General features: G+C 39.9%; 1 pseudogene; it reads left to right on the plus strand.

Moving 5' to 3' along the window:
- The first annotated feature begins 17,089 nt into the window (after positions 1-17,089).
- Positions 17,090-17,657, plus strand: LOC133255435 (ADP-ribosylation factor-like protein 1; annotated as a pseudogene).
- The last annotated feature ends 600 nt before the right edge of the window (positions 17,658-18,257 follow it).

The raw sequence follows: 18,257 nt of genomic DNA on the forward strand, positions 1-18,257 counted from the left end.
ATACCTTGAGAGATATGTTCAGTTGAGGTCATGACAATGTGGCCCTTGTGTTGGTATTTGTGCTCTTAAAGGAAAAAAAAAAGGAAGGGGCATCAAATCTCTCTCTCTCTCTCTCTGACATGTGAGGAGAAAGAAGGTGGCCACCTATAAGTCAGGAAGAGAGCCTTCACCAGAACCCAACCTCACTGACACACTGTTCTTAGACTCCAGTCTCCAGAAATGAGAGAAAATAAATCTGTTATTTAAGCTACATAGTCTTGGATAATTTACAACAGCAGCCCAAGTTGACTAAAATGATGGTTTAGACAAAGTTTTACTGTCTACTCAGAGCAAGCCACAGTGGAAAGCACTGGATTCCAACCCTAAAAATAAAGTTCTGGCCACAGAAAATAATTTGTTACGTTAGAACACTAATGTCTGTCAGTTACTGAATCACCCAGGAATGCTTCCCACTATAGGAAAATCCAGCTTAGAGGTGCTTTTAAAATGGAGGTTTATTTCTCTCACATAGAACTCTAGAGGTAAGCTCAATATCAATTTCATGGGCCCAGGCTCTTTTTTCCTTCATCTTTAAAATATCGGATTTTTGTCCACAAGCTTTTAAACCTGTTAGCAAGATGACCTCCATGCATCTCATTTGACTTCTAGGCAGAAAAGACGAGGAAGGAATAAAAGTCTATCCCTCCCAAGGCTTTACTGAGAAAGGCTTCCCTTTCTGAGTAAAAATGGAAATGATCTACTATAGAACCCATGAACAGTATGGAAAGACAAAAAGCAACCTAGATGTCCATCAGCAGATGAATGGATAAGAAAGCTATGGTACATATACACAATGGAGTATTACTCAGCCATTAAAAAGAATAGATTTGAATCAGTTCTAATGAGGTGGATGAAACTGGAGCCTATTATACAGAGTGAAGTAAGCCAGAAGGAAAAACACCAATACACTATACTAACGCATATATATGGAATTTAGAAAGATGGTAACAATAACCCTGTGTATGAGACAGCAAAAGAGACACTGATGTATAGAACAGTCTTTCGGACTCTGTGGGAGAGGGAGAGGGTGGGAAGATTTGGGAGAATGGCATTGAAACATGTAAAATATCATGTATGAAACGAGATGCCAGTCCAGGTTCGATGCATGATACTGGATGCTTGGGGCTAGTGCACTGGGACGACCCAGAGGGATGGTATGGGGAGGGAGGAGGGAGGAGGGTTCAGGATGGGGAACACATGTATACCTGTGGCGGATTCATTTTGATATTTGGCAAAACTAATACAATTATGTAAAGTTTAAAAATAAAATTAAAAAAAAAAAGATATGACACTGAAAAATGAACTCCCCAGGTTGGTAGGTACCCATATGCAACTGGAGAAGAGTGCAGAAATAGCTCCAGAAGGAATGAAGAGCCTAAGCCAAGTGGAAACAATGCCAAGTTGTGGATGTGTCTGGTGGTGAAAGTAAAGTCCAATGCTGTAAAGAACAATACAGCAAAGGAACCTGGAATGTTAGGTCCATGAATCAAGGTAAATTAGAAGTGGTGAAACAGGAGATGACAAGAGAGAACATTGATATTTTAGGAATCAGTGAACTAATAAAACAGACTGGAATTGGCAAATTTAATTCAGATGACTATTATATCTACTATAGTGGGCAACAATCCCTTAGAAGGAATGGAGTAGCCCTCACAGTCAACAAAAGACTTCAAAATGCAGTGCGTGGGTGCAATCTCAAAAACAACAGAATGATCTCTGCTCATTTCCAAAGCAAACCATTCAATATCACAGTAATCGAAGTATATGACCCAATCACTAATGCCAAAGAAGCTGAAATTGAACAGTGCTATGAAGACCTACAAGACCTTCTAGAACTAACACCAAAAAAAGATGTCCCTTTCATCATAGGGGATTGAAATGCAAAACTAGAAAGTCAAGAGATATCTGGAGTAACAGGCAAGTTTGGCCTTAGAGTAGAAAATGAAGCAGGGCAAAGGCTAACAGAGTTTTGCCAAGAGAATGCACTGGTCATAGGAAACACCCTCTTCCAACAACACGAGAGATGACTCTACACATGGACATCACCAGATGGTCAATACCAAAATCAGACTGATTATATTCTTTGCAGCTGAAGATGGAGAAGCTCTATACAGTCAGCAAAATCAACACCAGGGACTGACTGTAACTCAGAACATGAACTCCTTATTGACAAATTCAGATTTAAATTGAAGAAAGTAGGGAAAACCAGTGGACATTCAGGTATGACCTTAATCAAATATCTTATGATTATACAGTAGAAGTGACAAATAAAGGGATTAGATCTGATAGAGAGAGTGCCTGAAGAACTATGGATGGAGGTTTGTAATATTGTACAGGAGGCAGTGATCAAAACAATCCCCAAGAATAAGAAATGCAAAAAGGCAAAATGGTTGTCTGAGGAGGCCTTACAAATAGCCGAGAAAAAAAGAGAAGCAAAAGACAATGGAGAAAAGGGAAGATACATCCATATGAATGCAGAGTTCCAAATAAAAGCAAGGAGAGATAAGAAAGCCTTCCTCAGTGATCAATGCAAAGATATAAAGGAAAACAATAGAATGGGAAAGACTAGAGATCTCTTCATGAAACTTAGAGGTGCCAAGGGAACATTTCATGCAAAGATGGGCACAATAAAGTACAGAAATGGTATGGGCTTAACAGAAGCCGAAGATATTAAGAAGAGGAAGCAACAATACACAGAAGAACTATACAAAAAAAGATCATAATGACTCAGATAACCATGATGGTGTGATCACTCACCTACAGCCAGACATCTTGGAGTGAGAAGTCAAGTGGACCTTAGGAAGCATTACTATAAACAAAGCCAGTGGAGGTGATGGAATTCCAGCAGAGCTATTTTAAAACCTAAAAGATGGTGCTGTTAAAGTACTGCACTCAATACGCTAGAAAATTTGAAAAACTCAGCAGTGGCCATAGATTGGAAAGGTCAGTTTTCATTCCAATCCCAGAGAAAGGCAACGCCAAAGAATGTTCATACTATCACACGATTGCACTCATTTCACATGCTAGCAAAGTAATGCTCAAAATTCTCCAAGCTAGGCTTTAATAGCACGTGAACCGAGAAATTCCAGATGTTCAAGCTGGATTTAGAAAAGGCAGAAGAACCCCATTTCCAACATCTGTTGGATCATAGAAAAAGCAAGAGAATTCTAGGAAAAAACATCTACTTCTGCCTAATTGACTATGCCAAAGCCTTTGACTGTGTAGATCACAACAAACTGCTGAAAATTCTGAAGAGATGGGAATACCAGAGCACCTTACCTGCCTCCTGAGAAACCTATATGCAGGTTGGGAAGCAACAGTTAGAACTGGACATGGAACAACAGACTGGTTCCAAATTGGGAAAGGAGTACGTCAAGGCTGTATATTGTCACCCTGCTTATTTAACTTCTATGCAGAGTACATCACGAAAAATGCAGGGCTGAAAGAAGCACAAGCTGGAATCAAGATTGCTGGGAGAAATATCAATAACCACAGATATGCAGAAGACACCACCCTTATGGCAGAAAGTGAAGAGGAACTAAAGAGCCTCTTGATGAAAGTGAAAGAGGAGAATGAAAAAGTTGGCTTAAAACTCAACACTCAAAAAAACTAAGATCATGGCAGCTGGCCCCATCATTTCATGACAAATAGATGGGGAAACAATAGAAACAGTGATAGACCTTATTTTCTTGGGCTACAAAATCACTGCAGATGGTGACTGCAGCCATGAAACTAAAAGACATTTGCTCCTTGGAAGAAACGCTATAACCAACCTAGACAGCATATTAAAAAGGAGAGACATTACTTTGCCGACAAAGGCCCATCTAGTCAAAGATACATTTTTTCCAGTAGTCATGAATGGACGTGAGAGTTGGACCAAAAAGAAGGCTGAGCACTGAAGAACTGATGCTTTTCAACTGTGGTGCTGGAGAAGACTCTTCAGAGTCTCTTGGACTGCAAGGAGATCAAACCAGTCAATCCTAAAGGAAATCAGTCCTGAATATTCATTGTATTGACTGATGCTGAAGCTACAATACTTTTGCCTCCTAATGTGAAAAACCAACTCATTAGAAAAGACCCTGATGCTGGGAAAGATTGAAGGTAGGGAGAGAAGGTGACAACAGAGGACAAGATGGTTGGATGGCATCACTGACTCAATGGACATGAGTTTGATCGAGCTCTGGGAGATGATGATGAACAGGGAAGCCTGGCATGTTGCAGTTCATGCGATCACAAAGAATTGGACACAACTGAGAGACTAAACAGCAATATAGTTCATTTGCCAAAACTGATTCATGTTTCCTGACCTTCTTTCCCCATACTTATATCAATCTGAGGAAATAGATATCTAAGTGCTTTAGCAAAACTATAATTTATCACCTGGGATAAGAGCCTAACCAATTTGAGATCATAGGTGGAAACAGAGCTGCTACCTGAAAATTATGAGTGCTCTAGGAGGAAAACATCATGGGTAGCAAAGCAATATATCTTGCAAACTTACCTTCCCTGCCTGCTGTACTTGGAATAACTTAAGGGAAGATGAACAAATAGTTCATTATACTATCAATGTAGCTTATGTTTTTATTTAGGATTTTCCCCCAATTTGTATCTTACAAGTAGGGCCCCTCACATCCATCTCTAGGGTAATTTATCTTAAGTTATCCATTAAATATGAAAACAAAGTGACATTTGAGAAGGGCAATAGTGTAGCTGGTAGCTAACTGAGGGTGATGGAGGCTCCCAGGTTGAGCTGGAGGAAGAATAGAACATGAAGTTAATAGAGTCAATATAAGTAAATGCTACTGAGGCTTCCTCAGTTCTTCCTGAGAAGGAGTAGGCAGCTATTAAACCCTATCAATATTGATATATAATCTCTATGGGAAGTAGGGGGTAACAGTTGCACTGTGCAAAATACTTGGAACCGTTATTGCTTCAGCAAAGTTATACAAGATTTAAAAAAAAAAAAAAGCAAAATATGGCTATTGATGTAAATTCCCAGTATATCTACAACTAGACCAATAGCACTTTGCTGACAGTGAATCTCTTTCAAACTCTTAATAGCCACCTGCTATAACTTTATATGTGAAGTCAATGAGTTTCAAGATTTGAATTGTGAGTTTTCAGAAACCCCATATGTAATATTTTTTGTTAAAGTTGTATGCAGAGAGATATAGAGGTTTTTATAATGCTGGTAAGTGCAGTCCTGCTTTTTGATGGAGTTTCAACAATAGAACTAGTTTATTACACCCTCGAGCTACATCCCTATTTGATATGGTACAGTAATGAGATTTTTAATACTTATTAACCTCATGAATTTTGCAAACTGATAAAATTGAAAGAAGGAACATCTATTGCATCACTGAGACTTTATTCAATGACTCTGTGTCTAATATATTAAGAATATTACTATTGCCTCCTTTCTAATGCTTAAAGTATAATTTTGATCTATCTCTCTCGAATTTTTTTTTAAACACAAGTCTTTCTGACCATGAAGTATCATCCTTTGTGTCCAACTTGGATACAAGTCTTAAAGCAAAGCTTGATTTAAGTTCAAGCTAGAAACAAAGCACACTTTCCCCATTACTAACTCTTATCTTGGTTTGAACATCAAAATGATTCTTTAAAAAGTATTTTAAATAAAATATTAATGTGACCTCCTCCCCAATATCCCAATAATTAAAAAAAAATAAGGAATGCAAAATTTAGATTAAATGATACCAAATATTAAGTACTTATATGCCATGCACAGAGCTAAGTGATTTATTAAACCAATGCTCACATCAATGCTAAGGCAGGTATTTTTAACTCCTAAGCCTCAATTTCAGTATCTGTAAATAGAGATATGTCATTTGTCAGTATCTATGCCACCTGTGATGGAGAAGGCAATGGCACCCCACTCCAGTACTCTTGCCTGGAAAATCCCATGGGCAGAGGAGCCTGGTAGGCTGCAGTCCATGGGGTCGCAAAGAGTCAGACATGACTGAGCGATTTCACTTTCACTTTTCACTTTCATGCACTGGAGAAGGAAATGGCAACCCACTCCAGTGTTCTTGCCTGGAGAATCCCAGGGATGGGGGAGCCTGGTGGGCTGCCATCTATGGGGTCGCAGAGTCGGAGACGACTGAAGCGACTTAGCAGCAACAGCTGCACACCTGCGAAAAAGCCAAGGATTTGGACCTTCTCCAAAGATCCAACTTTCCCAAAGTCACCAGTATTTTGCTAAACTCATGCTACAGAGACAAAACTCTTCATTCACTCTATCTGCTTATTCCTATAGATTTAGAAACGGATTCTGCTTCTTAGGTTTCCGATTTACAGCCAGGAAAACAAAAACATCGTATAAGCAACAGAAACAAATGTTGATTAATTTGGGCTGGGGGAACCAAGAAAGGATTCACAGATCATGCCACAACAAGCCTTAAATTTGAGTAAATGAATATAAGTTGGTATGAAACACTCTCCACACTGTAAGCCTGGCTATGAGAGCTGTCTACATTTTTTGTTCCTGCAAGCCTGAATTATATAGATCAGCACTATCCTATAGAATTTTCTAACGATGATAGATAACGGAAATCCTCTCCATCTGTGCTAACAAATATGACAGCCAATAGTCATAGTTACATACTGAACACTGGAGATGTGGCTGCTGTGACTGAGGCAATTTTAACTTGACTTAATTTAAATGTAATAGTCATTTTTGCCTAATGGTTCCCATGTTGGGTGGCACATACCTACAGTTTTGTTTTGTTTTGTTTTAATATGGCCTGTTTTCATGCCTTGGATATTTAGACTAAAGTTGGAGTGCACGTGTGTGTGCTAAGTTGCTTCAGTCATGAAGTCCGACTCTGCAACTCTATGGACTATAGCCTGCCAGGCTCTTCTGTATGTAGGATTCTCTAGGCAAATACTAGAATGGGTTGCCACGCCTTCCTCCAGGGGATCTTCCTGACCCAAAGATCAAAGCCCTGTCTCCTGCATTGAAGGCAGTTTCTTTACTGTTGAGCCACCAGGGAAGCCCACAAAGTTGAAATGGTGGAACACTGTTCCAACTGGGTGGAAAGTAAGAGGCTTGGAGGAAAAGGGCTAATCAAGAAGATTTTGTACACTTGCTAACAGTTTAGAATTTTACCCTGAAAGTAGTAATATGTAATAAAAAATATTTAAAATTACTTCTTTTGACATTCTTTTAGGAATCTTCTGATTGATATACATATGTATATAGGTATAGATATATATATGATATACATATGTATATTGATATATATATATCGATGATATACATATACATATGTATATAGGTATACGTACATTTATATAATGTACACACAAACACACATAATTTGGTTTAAGCAAGATGTCAAACGTATGTTTCATTTATTCAACTGCTTTTATCATAAAAGAACAAATATTTTTGCCAAGAATTAGAAAAATTATTCTTACACTTAAAACAGTAAAGAAGACTTTACTCAGGATTTTTGCAATAGATGTGAAGACTATTGCCATGGGGGGAAGAGAGATGAAACACAACTCAGAATATTGTAAAGATAACTGAGGATTTATGGCTATGGAAGGCTGGGGGAGATGGATGGAAAATTACCAAGAAGGGGTAATTCTTGCTAAACTGAATTAATAGCATTATTGCTGAAGGTAGGCCAGGTGATCAATTGTCATCTGGGAGATTGTAGGGGATCAGGTACAAGGATGATCAGACATCCAGGGTAAAAGGATTATCCCTAAACTGACTTAACAGAATTCTGGCTACAACTAGGCTAGGAAGGCCCAAAATGGTCAAACCAAGGCTAAGAGTTAGTCTAAAGGAAGGCTCAGGGGAGCTTGACTAAATTTTGATAGAGGAGAGAGTCTTTGTCACAAAACCGCAAAAGAAAATTAATGCTAAGCCCTTCACTGGAATGTTTACTTGGGTGGCTCAGATGTTAAAGCGTCTGCCTGGAATGCTGGAGACCCGGGTTCGATCCCTGGGTCGGGAAGATCCCCTGGAGAAGGAAATGGCAACCCACTCCAGTACTCTTGCCTGGAGAATCCCATGGAGGGAGGAGCCTAGTAGGCTATAATTCATGTGGTTGCAAAAAGTCGGATACGACTGAGCGACTTCACTTCACTTTCACTTTCACTGGAATAGCAGATGATAGGTAAATGAGGCATTTTCAGAGAAGCTTATTTTCCCTAAGTAATGTGAATCTAGCTAAAGAGGCAAAGAATCTGCCTATAATGCATAAGACGGGTTCGATCCATGGGTCGGGAAGGTCCCCTGGAGAAGGGAATGGCAACTCACTACAGTATTCATGCCTAGAGAAACACATGATGTAACCTGAAATTCCTAGTATTCACTCTTCTTAGCTTTCCCCAGAAGAAGCAGTAGGCTTAATATTTACATAAGAAGAAACAGCCCTGAGAAAGGGATCATCAAGTAAAACAGAAGAGTGGTCTATATGTGCTGTTGTGAAGGGATGGCCATCATTACTTAATCCTGAGGACCAGAATTCTCATCTTCTGCCAAGGTGCTTGCCCTCCCCACTACTTTCTTTAACCACAATCCTTTATTCCTTTCTGGTTACAGTAGATTGGTTTGCTTCTGACTTGCAAAATTGAGGTGTGACTTCTTTTCAAAAGAAAGGAAAAGGAATTGGAGTTCTCACACAGCAGGAAAGGAGTTGATCAGACCATGATGAACTTGGCCCAGAAGTAGGGTGGAAAATGTACTTTCATGATTTCTCCTACAGGAACTCAACCGAAGGAGCACCTCTGCTGTTCTGGCTGCCTTGAAGCTCCAGTCTCTCAGTCCCCTGCTGGTTTTCTTGGGGTTTATCTTCCTGCAGCACCACACCCCTGCCTCAGGAACTTCCAGCTTGCTCACTGTCGTATCATTAGAGGACTTGTCATATAGTACTAAATGAAAAGCTATGAGTAGTGAAAATTTTATTTTCATAAAAAGTTGAAAGATCATGTTGCTGTTTGGTAGAAACCAACACAATACTATAAAGCAATTAGCCTTCAGTTAAAAATAAATACAATTTTTTAAAAGTTGAAAGACAAGAGCCATGATTCTCCAAGCTTTGGTGTACCTGCCTTCCCTTGTAGCTCAGCTGGTAAAGAATCAGCCTGCAATGTGGGAGACCTGGGTCTGATCCCTGGGTTGGAAAGATCTTCTGGAGAAGGGAAAGGCTACCCACTCCAGTATTTTGGCCTGGCGAATTCCACAGACTAAGTCCATGGGGTCGCAAAGAGTCAGACATGACTGAGTGACTTTCACTTTCACTTGTACACAAAAAGTTTTTCCAGTGGCTAATGGAGACCTGCCTTCTCTTTCCCCAGCCTCTGAGAAAACCTCTTATTTCCAATGCCTCCTCCTTCACTATCTCAGCAACTTTTAACTGCAAAAGTGACTACTTTTCCTACCTGCTTTGCCACCTGTAATACTGAGCTCCTAAAAACTTTCTGACAACTAGTACTGGTTCATTTTAAAGGAGGAGACAGGTTACTTTTGTTTTACATTCCTTTGTAGCATCAGCCTGACTGCACAAGGTTAGAAATTAAGGGATGGAATAGTCATTTCCTGAAACAGATAATCATAAATTCTTATAGGATCCATGGGACTTTCCAGAAGTCTGTTTAGAATACTTTGTGGTAACTAGTTAACATTGAAGCCAAGCCGGTGAAAATAAATGAAATGTTTGAGGCTGCATCAAAGCCTAAAATCTTTAGAGGGTGATATATAAACTTACAGTGGATTTTTAAAAAAATGAGTTTGCTGTAATTGTGAATAATGATTTGGAATCGTTGTAGTTTGGGGTAAGGGAGAAAGAGACTGTAGTTTAGAACCAGACCTAGAATGAAATATATTCATGCCCTTGTCCTGTTCAAACAGGAAAACAGGCAGTCAGGAAAAAAATGCAGAAGCCCTGAGCGAGATAATGGGATTTCTCTTAATTTGATTTGCTGTGGAGAATGCTGGCCTATTTAATACATCCATGTGGAGTTGCTGTTTATATTTTGGTTTCTAATTAGCATAGTCATTCTGAAGCCTCTAGCTGCATTCTCCTTCCATATAAATCTAATTTGGCCTTGAGGAGGGTTATTAGAGCAACACAAGGAGCACAAACAAAGGGAAATGTCTGCCAAACAGCAGGCAGGCTCAGTGCATCTGGGGCAGGCGGGCAGCAGGCAGGTGGCAGCCGGGACAGTGTGCAGAGCTGCGGGCACAGGAGTGACCGAGCCTGGAAAACAGATCAACCACCAGTGTCCCTCTGACCACCCCCACCAACCCACCCCGCCCCGGCCTGGGCTGCCTGGCCAAGGCAATCTCATAAAAAAAAAAAAAAAAAAAAGGATGATATTGAAGGGATGTGAAAGCTGTAAAGAAAAGATTTAAAATTGATTTTGAAAGTTTCTAAACTGGGCCCTAGAATGGATGGTCTGTATTGAAGTAAACACTTAGTCTCCCTCCTAAAACTCCTTGTAAAGAGTGACATTTCAATTTTCCCTGGCTTTGGGGAGCTTGACTTTTTTTTTTTTTTTTTTTTTAACAGCTCTACAACTCAGTCTTAGAGAAGCACCTTCTAGCAGTGATAATAAAGTACACTGAGGGGGGATATGGACAACATTGATAAAGAGGCACTAATCCTTATTCTGTGTGAAAAATAGTCTGAAGGCAGATTCTATCCCAAAGGCGAAGAAAGAAGAATGCTAAACACGACTAGCAGTGACCTATTTTTCACCAAGCAATTGGAGCTCAAGTACATTTTGACGAAAATGTTCATGGGGAAGAGCAAAGGATTTAAACTCTTTGTAAAGGGCATTGAAGTACTAACTTAAAATTCTGTGATAACTCTAAAGAGGTGAGATAACAGGTTCTTTTGAGCAGATTTAGGGGCTCTACTAACATTGATCGGGTGGGTCCCCTATAGAATCCACATTCATGGTTTGCAGTTTGTCTTAACTAGTTGCTGCCTCCCTTATAAAGTTGGTAGCAGCAACTTCCAAGCAAGGGCTCAGTGAGCCTAGTTCGCAAGGGTCTATGGGAGCGCTGATGAGTATAATTTACTGCAAAATGTACCCGCTACTGTGAGGAGCAGAATGCTAATGATCTGAATCTATTCTTTGTCCAGAACACAAAGAATTACAGCTCCCCTTAGAACACACTGAAACGTCTCTAGGATAAAACTTTTTAAAAATGCACTTCTGTTGCATTCTGCATATTCTATTTAGATGCGTGTCTATCAACAATGTATTGCATACTGACAGTGTTAAAAGCTGCCAACACATGAGTGCAGATCCCAATCTAAGGAGAAAATGAAAGAGAGAGAGAGAGAGAGAGGAAGACAGGAGATAGGAGGGAAGAAAAAGAGAATGAATTCAAAATTAAAACCACCTTGCATCACGTAGTAAATTTTTAGTGTCACAAGGATACAGATAAGAGGTTTCTGAAAAAAAATTATTAATGGAAGTACCTTTCCTAGGTATTTCTAAATGGGAGTGGACATAGATTTCACATGGAAGAAGGTAGGAACATATATGAGACTCTTGTCCAAGTGCTGCTAAAAGTTCAAAAACCTCTTATTTTGACTTATTTACTCCTACTCTACCCCAATCCAGAAAGACTGCTTAATCTCACTGCCCAACTACCCAGGAGATCAGGCAAGTTGCCTCCCTGTTCTCAGCATCTGTTTCTTCATCTGTCAAACATTGATGAGAATGAATCTCCAAGGAGAAAGGGGCCATCTTCTGGGAATTTTTCTTTTCCACCTGATTTCTGTTACAAGTTAGAACATCTCAGAAGTCAGTCCAGGCTCCCATGTGATTCCTTCTTACACCTCTTCTTGGAAGATCTTTTCCACAAATTCAAACACCATGTCTAGGCTACATGATAAGCTTTGAGCTGCCTCGTAAGTATGTGAGTAGAAATGTTAAAAAGGGGATTAGATAAATGGGTCTGGCTGTGAGAAGAATTGTAGTATAAAGACCACGTATCTAAAACAGAATCCATGGTCTGCTCTTCCAGCCTCTAGTTTCAATACTCATAAACCTACTCCATCTCAAGATCCCAGGCTGAGCAAGAGCCACCCCCCTACACCCTTGCTCCTTCAGGAGAAGTCTCGATAGTCTCCCCAGTGTCCCCAACCTTGTCCACCATCCCTCTCTTCAGGTAAACCTAATGATCTAGAACATGTCACCCCCCATCCAGATCACCGGAAGGGACTGCTCCAAACTTGTCATTTCCCAACCATTCTCTACACGCAATCAGCAGGGGTCTTAGCATGTGCATGCATCATCACTCCCCCATTGAAAACCGTCAGTGGCTACATGTTTCTCTCAAGCTTGGGACCCTCATTCTCACGTGCCCTCAGTGGCCCCCATGATCTGGTCCTGCCTACCTCTCCTTTTCCTTTGCCATCTGCCCCCTGCTTAGAGTTCTCCCTTCACAGGGGCCTTTCAACTCCTTCAACAAGAGAAGCTCCTGTCCACATTGTACGAACACACCTGCCTGTCCAGGTCATTCCAACACCCCCATCCTACCCCATGCAACAAAGTGAAAGCTTTTCAATGGTGCTAAATTCTATAGGGGGAGAAAAAAAAAACTAAGACAAAGTAAGTGAGACAGGCAGGGAATGACAGGGAAAACAGGGAGTTGTCATTTTTTTACTGAATGGCCAGGAAAGACCTTCTACAAAGGTCACAACTGACAGAGACATGAAATGCATGAGTGAGCTGATCAGCTGTCTTGGTAAGAGCATTCCAAACAAGAAAAAAAAAGGACAAAAAGCAAAAACCAACAGCTACAGTGAAACCTCTCAGTGGATATCATGGTACAGCAAGGTGGCCAGTGCAGCTGGAACACAGGGAGGGAGGCAGAGGGAGGGAGGCAGAGGGCAGCTGGAGACGAGGTCAGAAGGGAGGCAGAGGGAGGGAGGCAGAGGGCAGTTGGAGATGAGGTCAGAAGGGTGGCTTATCAACCATCAACCACTGTAAGGGTTCTGGATTTTATTCCAGTTTGGGAAATCATGGGAGCTATTGGAGAGAGGACAGACATGGTCTGAGTCATAGTTTTAAAGAATGAGTCTGGCCGCTGTGATAAGAACAGAGTGTAAGGATGGAAACAAGAGACAGGATCATATTAAAATAGCCCAGGTGCTGAGGTGATGGTATTGCAACAGCCATCACAGGATTAGCAATACTGGCAATGAAAAAGCTGGATTAAAGATCCAGGCTGAAGGAGCACTCGCAGGATTTACGGATGGATGGGGTGAGGGCTGAGAGCGTCCTACTCACTTGTCAGAAACAGAGTTTTTATCAGTTCCTCAGATGCCTTTCTGACTGATTTTCTCCTCCAGCCAATTCAGGTTATGTGTAACTCCCCATCCCAGCTTGTGCTCATGCTCATAACATTTGTCACCACTGTAATTAAACAGAAATTATTCCAGTGATGAACTCACTGCTCATGTTAAGTCATATACTTATAGGGAAGGCAATGTCAATGCTATTCCCCACTCTATTCTGAACACAGAAGCTCTGGAGCCATTTATTAGATAAACTGGGTGAATCACAGTGTGCTTCACTACAGTGAAGTCCACCTGGTCAACCATACATAGGTGCACCCTTTATAATCACTAACATTGCTATTAAGACAGAAGTAGAGACAACTCCGATAAGAGTTGTGACAATTATATAGAAGAGCTACTTCCTTGGTGGCAGCTCTCAGAGTGTGAAAAATGGTGAGATACATGGCTATTAAGCAATCTAGAGTAATCAGACCTTTTCAAACATTGAGCCAATATGTATACCCACCAAGCTGTGTCCACATTTTAGTCGCTATAAATAGAATGTCCAATAGAATTAATTATATAAGCATTTAAAAGTATGTATTAAAGTTATTAAAAGACTAACTGTTTCTAGTATGAAGATTTCAGAGGTGCAGTTTATGAAAGCATCAGAACTTCTGGTTCAATCGATAAAACCCAATGCTAACTACAAATCACCTGCTGCCTAGAGTGCTGAAATCTGGCTACCGGCTATGGCATAAACATGGTACCTTCACACAAGGCCACAGTATTAATTTTTACATGTTGTATTAATTTCCTAGGGCTGCTGTAACAAAGCACCACACATTTAATGCAACAGAAATGAACTATCTTCCCACTTTAGAAGACTGCCATTAAGGTGTTGGCAGGGCCACATCCTCCTACAGCCTCTATGGGAGGATCCTTCCTTACCTGGTCCAGCTCCTGGGAGCCTCAAGTGTTCCTTGGCTTGTGGCAGTGTAACTCTAATCTCTGACTCTGTCTTTATGTGGCTATCTTCCCTCTGTGTCTGTGTCCAACTCTGCTTATAAGGACACCAGTCACATGGTTAAGGACCCACCCTATATTAATAGTATGACCTTGTCTTAAGTAATTACATCTTCAATGACTCTGTTCCCAAATAAGGTCACATTCATAGGTTCATGGGGTTAGGAATGCAAATATTTTTTGAGGGGACACAATTCAACCCATAAAAGATATGGTTAAAAGTGGAGCTGGGAGCAATTTTATCCAGTGTAGAGAAATGGGTTAGATCAGGAAAACTTAATCTGAGGTTCAGCTCTTTAAAGAGAGAAGTAGGTTACTTCAACAAGTTAACCTCAATGTTGGTTTCCCACTCTTTAAAATGAATATGTTAGAAGAGATGATGTTTGGTCACTCAGCTAATTCAGATCACATGAAGATGAAACTAAGTAAAGTATCCAGCTGGCTCAAGTCACATAGAATCAACCACACAGTGAACACTGCTGGTCCTGCCCTCATTTACTTAAAGCTTTAACAAGCCATTTTAATTCTTTAAATACCACAGGAAAGGGTAAGACACTACATCTGACATCACTTCTACTTGAATCACATCAGTGTCAGAGGCTTAGGCTAGTAACCGGTTACTAGTTGTACCTCCTGTACTCAATAAATCCTGTAGCCATAGCAAAGATGTTATTTCAAAATACTTTTTCAGAAACTGAAATAACAATCTAAGTACCCCATCCTCTCAAAAATTGCCTTTGTTGATAGACTCTTTACAGCACAAAACTTCAGTAAACTCTTGTATGGCTAGGTAGCTTATTCTTCCAATATGCTTTGTGAGATTGAGGCTAGTTTGAGACTGTAAATATCAGTGTCTTTCAGTTATCCCTGTATGCTCCACCAAGAAACCAATTAAATTGCCCTATCACAGTTTAAGGTTAAGATGGTTTACCAGACCCCAAGAAAAACATATTCAGACAAGAAGTAGCTTTAGAGAGTGGTTTTGGAGAATATCATTATTGATCTAGACCAGACTTACATCCATTCTCTTTTGATGAGAAGAGCTAGGTGGAAAGTTAAAGCATGTAATTTAATGTGTGTGATATCTGAAAGTGGCCTAAAAAGGCACTGTGATATAAAGGCTAGTACTGCTGCTGCTAAGTCGCTTCAGTCGTGTCCGACTCTGTGTGACCCCATAGACGGCAGCCCACCAGGCTCCCCCGTCCCTGGGATTCTCCAGGCAAGAACACTGGAGTGGGTTGCCATTTCCTTCTCCAATGCATGAAAGTGTAAAGGCTAGTACAGTACTTCTTAATATCCAAGTCGCTTTTCTATTTGGTATTATTGACATGTACAATGGTCTTTTGTTGTTGTAGTTGTTTAGTTGTTAAGTTGTGTCTGACTTTTGCGACCCCATAGACTGCAGCCAGCCAGGCTCCTCTGTCCATGGGATTTCCCAGGCAAGAATACTGGAGTGGGTTGTCACTTTCTTCTCCAGGGGATCTTCTCGACTCAGTGATCAAACCTGAGTCTCCTGCATTGACAGGCGGTTCTTTATCCCTGAGCCATTAGGGCAGTACCTTTTTCCCCCTATGTATTAACTGGATGCAAATAATGCTGGAAATATTCCATCAGTTAAAATCAAATTTTTTATCATCTCTGAGTATTTTGATCTTTAACATCTTGAGAGTGTATTATAGTCTAAAAATACTTGAATAAAAAACTCTCCAGTGGAAGTATTAGAAAAAGAAGAACAAACAAAGCCTAAAGTTATCTGAAAGATATAATGAAGATGAAAGGGAAAATAAAATAGAGATTAAAAATTGGAAAAAAATCAATAAAACTTAAAGTTGATTCTTTGAAAAGGTAAACAAAATTGACAAACCTCTGGCCCAGCTCACCAAGAAAAGAGAGAGAACCTAAATACACAAAATAAGGGGGGGAAAAGAGGAAAATAACAACAGATACTCAGATACTGCAGGGAAAAAAAAATCTGAGAGTATTATCATGTGCCAACAAATTGGACAATCTAGAAGAAATGGGCAACTTTGGGCAACTTTCTAGAAACACAGCCCACCAAAACTCAATCAAGAAGAGAGACAATTTGAACAGACCAATAAGTAGAATCTGTAATAAAAATTCTGTAATAAATCTGTAATTAAAAAAAAAAAAAACACACACAAAAAACCCTCCCTGCAAACAAAAGTCCAGGACTAGATGACTTTACTGGGGAATTCTACCCAACACACAAAGAAGAACCTGTACCATTCCTTCTTAAACTCTCTCAAAAGATACAAGAGGAGGGAACACTCCCAAAGGCATTCTATCAATATGAAGCCACCATCACTTTGATACAAAAACCAGACAAAGACACTATAAGAAAATTACAGCCAATATCTTGGACGAATATAGACACAAAAATTCTTAGCAAAATATTATCAAGCTGAATTCAGCAACACATAGATCATACACCACAACCAAGCTGGAGTCATCCCAGGATCACAAGGATGGTTTAACATACGCAAATCAAACAATGTGATACATCACATCAACAAAAAACAAAAAACACATGATCATCTCAACAGATGTAGAAAAAGAATTTGATAAAATTAAACTCTTACCAGTTTCCTGGTGTGCAGTCGCCATGGCCCCTTGCTCCAAGCACTGCCAGGAGTCCAATGAAGAAGTTGCAGGCTAAGCAAGTTTTCAAGAAAACTGCCCGGGAGCTGAACTGGCTTTGGTTGATGAGGGTGGACAGGTGGTTCATCATGGGTGACATTTTCTCAGGCATTTTTTCCAGTTTGTTTGGAAGCTAGGAAAGGAGAATTTTAATTTTGGGATTAGGTGGAGCAGGAAAAACCACAATTTTGTACTGATTACAGGTTGGAGAAGTCATTGCCACTATTCCTACCATTGGGTTTAATATTGAGATGGTAATATACAAACACCTTAAATTCCACGTCTAGGATTTGGGAGGGCAGACAACTGATGTTATTATTCAAACTCGCGTGCAGTCATTTATGTAGTAGATTGTGGTGACCAAGACCAAATTGGTATTTCAAAATCAGAGTTAGTTGCCAATTTGGAGGAAGAAGAGCTGAGAAGAGCCATTTTAGGGGGTTTACAAATAAGCAGGACAACGGAACAGGACATGACTCCCTCAGAGATGGCAAATTCACTTGAGCTACCTGTCTTGAAGGACCAAAAATAGCAAATATTCAAAACTTCAATAACCAAAGGCACTTGCTTTGATGAGGCAATGGAATGGTTAGGTGAAACACTAAAGAGCAGACAGTAATTCAGTCACTTATGCTTCTCTGAAATGAAGACCATAACACCTATATATCCCTTTGGAAATCGTTAAGTGTTTTTCACACTCCTAAATGTTAAAACTGCATGATTGTTGGCATATACCAAACTGACTGCAACATTTGTAATAAACACTAAAAATACTTTTTAAAAAAATTCTTACTGAAGTGAGTATAGAGGAAACAGAGCTCAACAGAATAAAAGCTATTTATGACAAATTCACAGCCAACATAATACTCCATGGTGAAATTCAGCTTTTTAGCTGAATGCTTCCCCTCTAAAATTTGGAACAAGACAAGGATGCCCAGTCTCACCATGTCTATTCAATATAGTACTAGAAGTCCTAGTCACAGCAGTCATACAAGAAAAGTATAAGCTATCCAAATTGTAAGGGAAGAGATAAAATTATAATATTTGCAAAATCACATGTACTTTATATAGAAGATACTAAAGACTACACACAAAAACTACTAGCACTGAGAATTGAATTCAGCAAGGTAGTAAGATATAAGATTAACACATAGAAATTGGTTGTATTTATTTATGTTAGCAATGAGTTACCAGAAAGGGAAAGTAGAAAAACAATCTTTTTAAAATTGCATCAGGAAAAAATACCTAGGAATCAAC

The sequence above is a fragment of the Bos javanicus genome, chromosome 10 (assembly GCF_032452875.1).
Source record: "Bos javanicus breed banteng chromosome 10, ARS-OSU_banteng_1.0, whole genome shotgun sequence".
NCBI classification, from domain to species: Eukaryota; Metazoa; Chordata; class Mammalia; order Artiodactyla; family Bovidae; genus Bos; species Bos javanicus.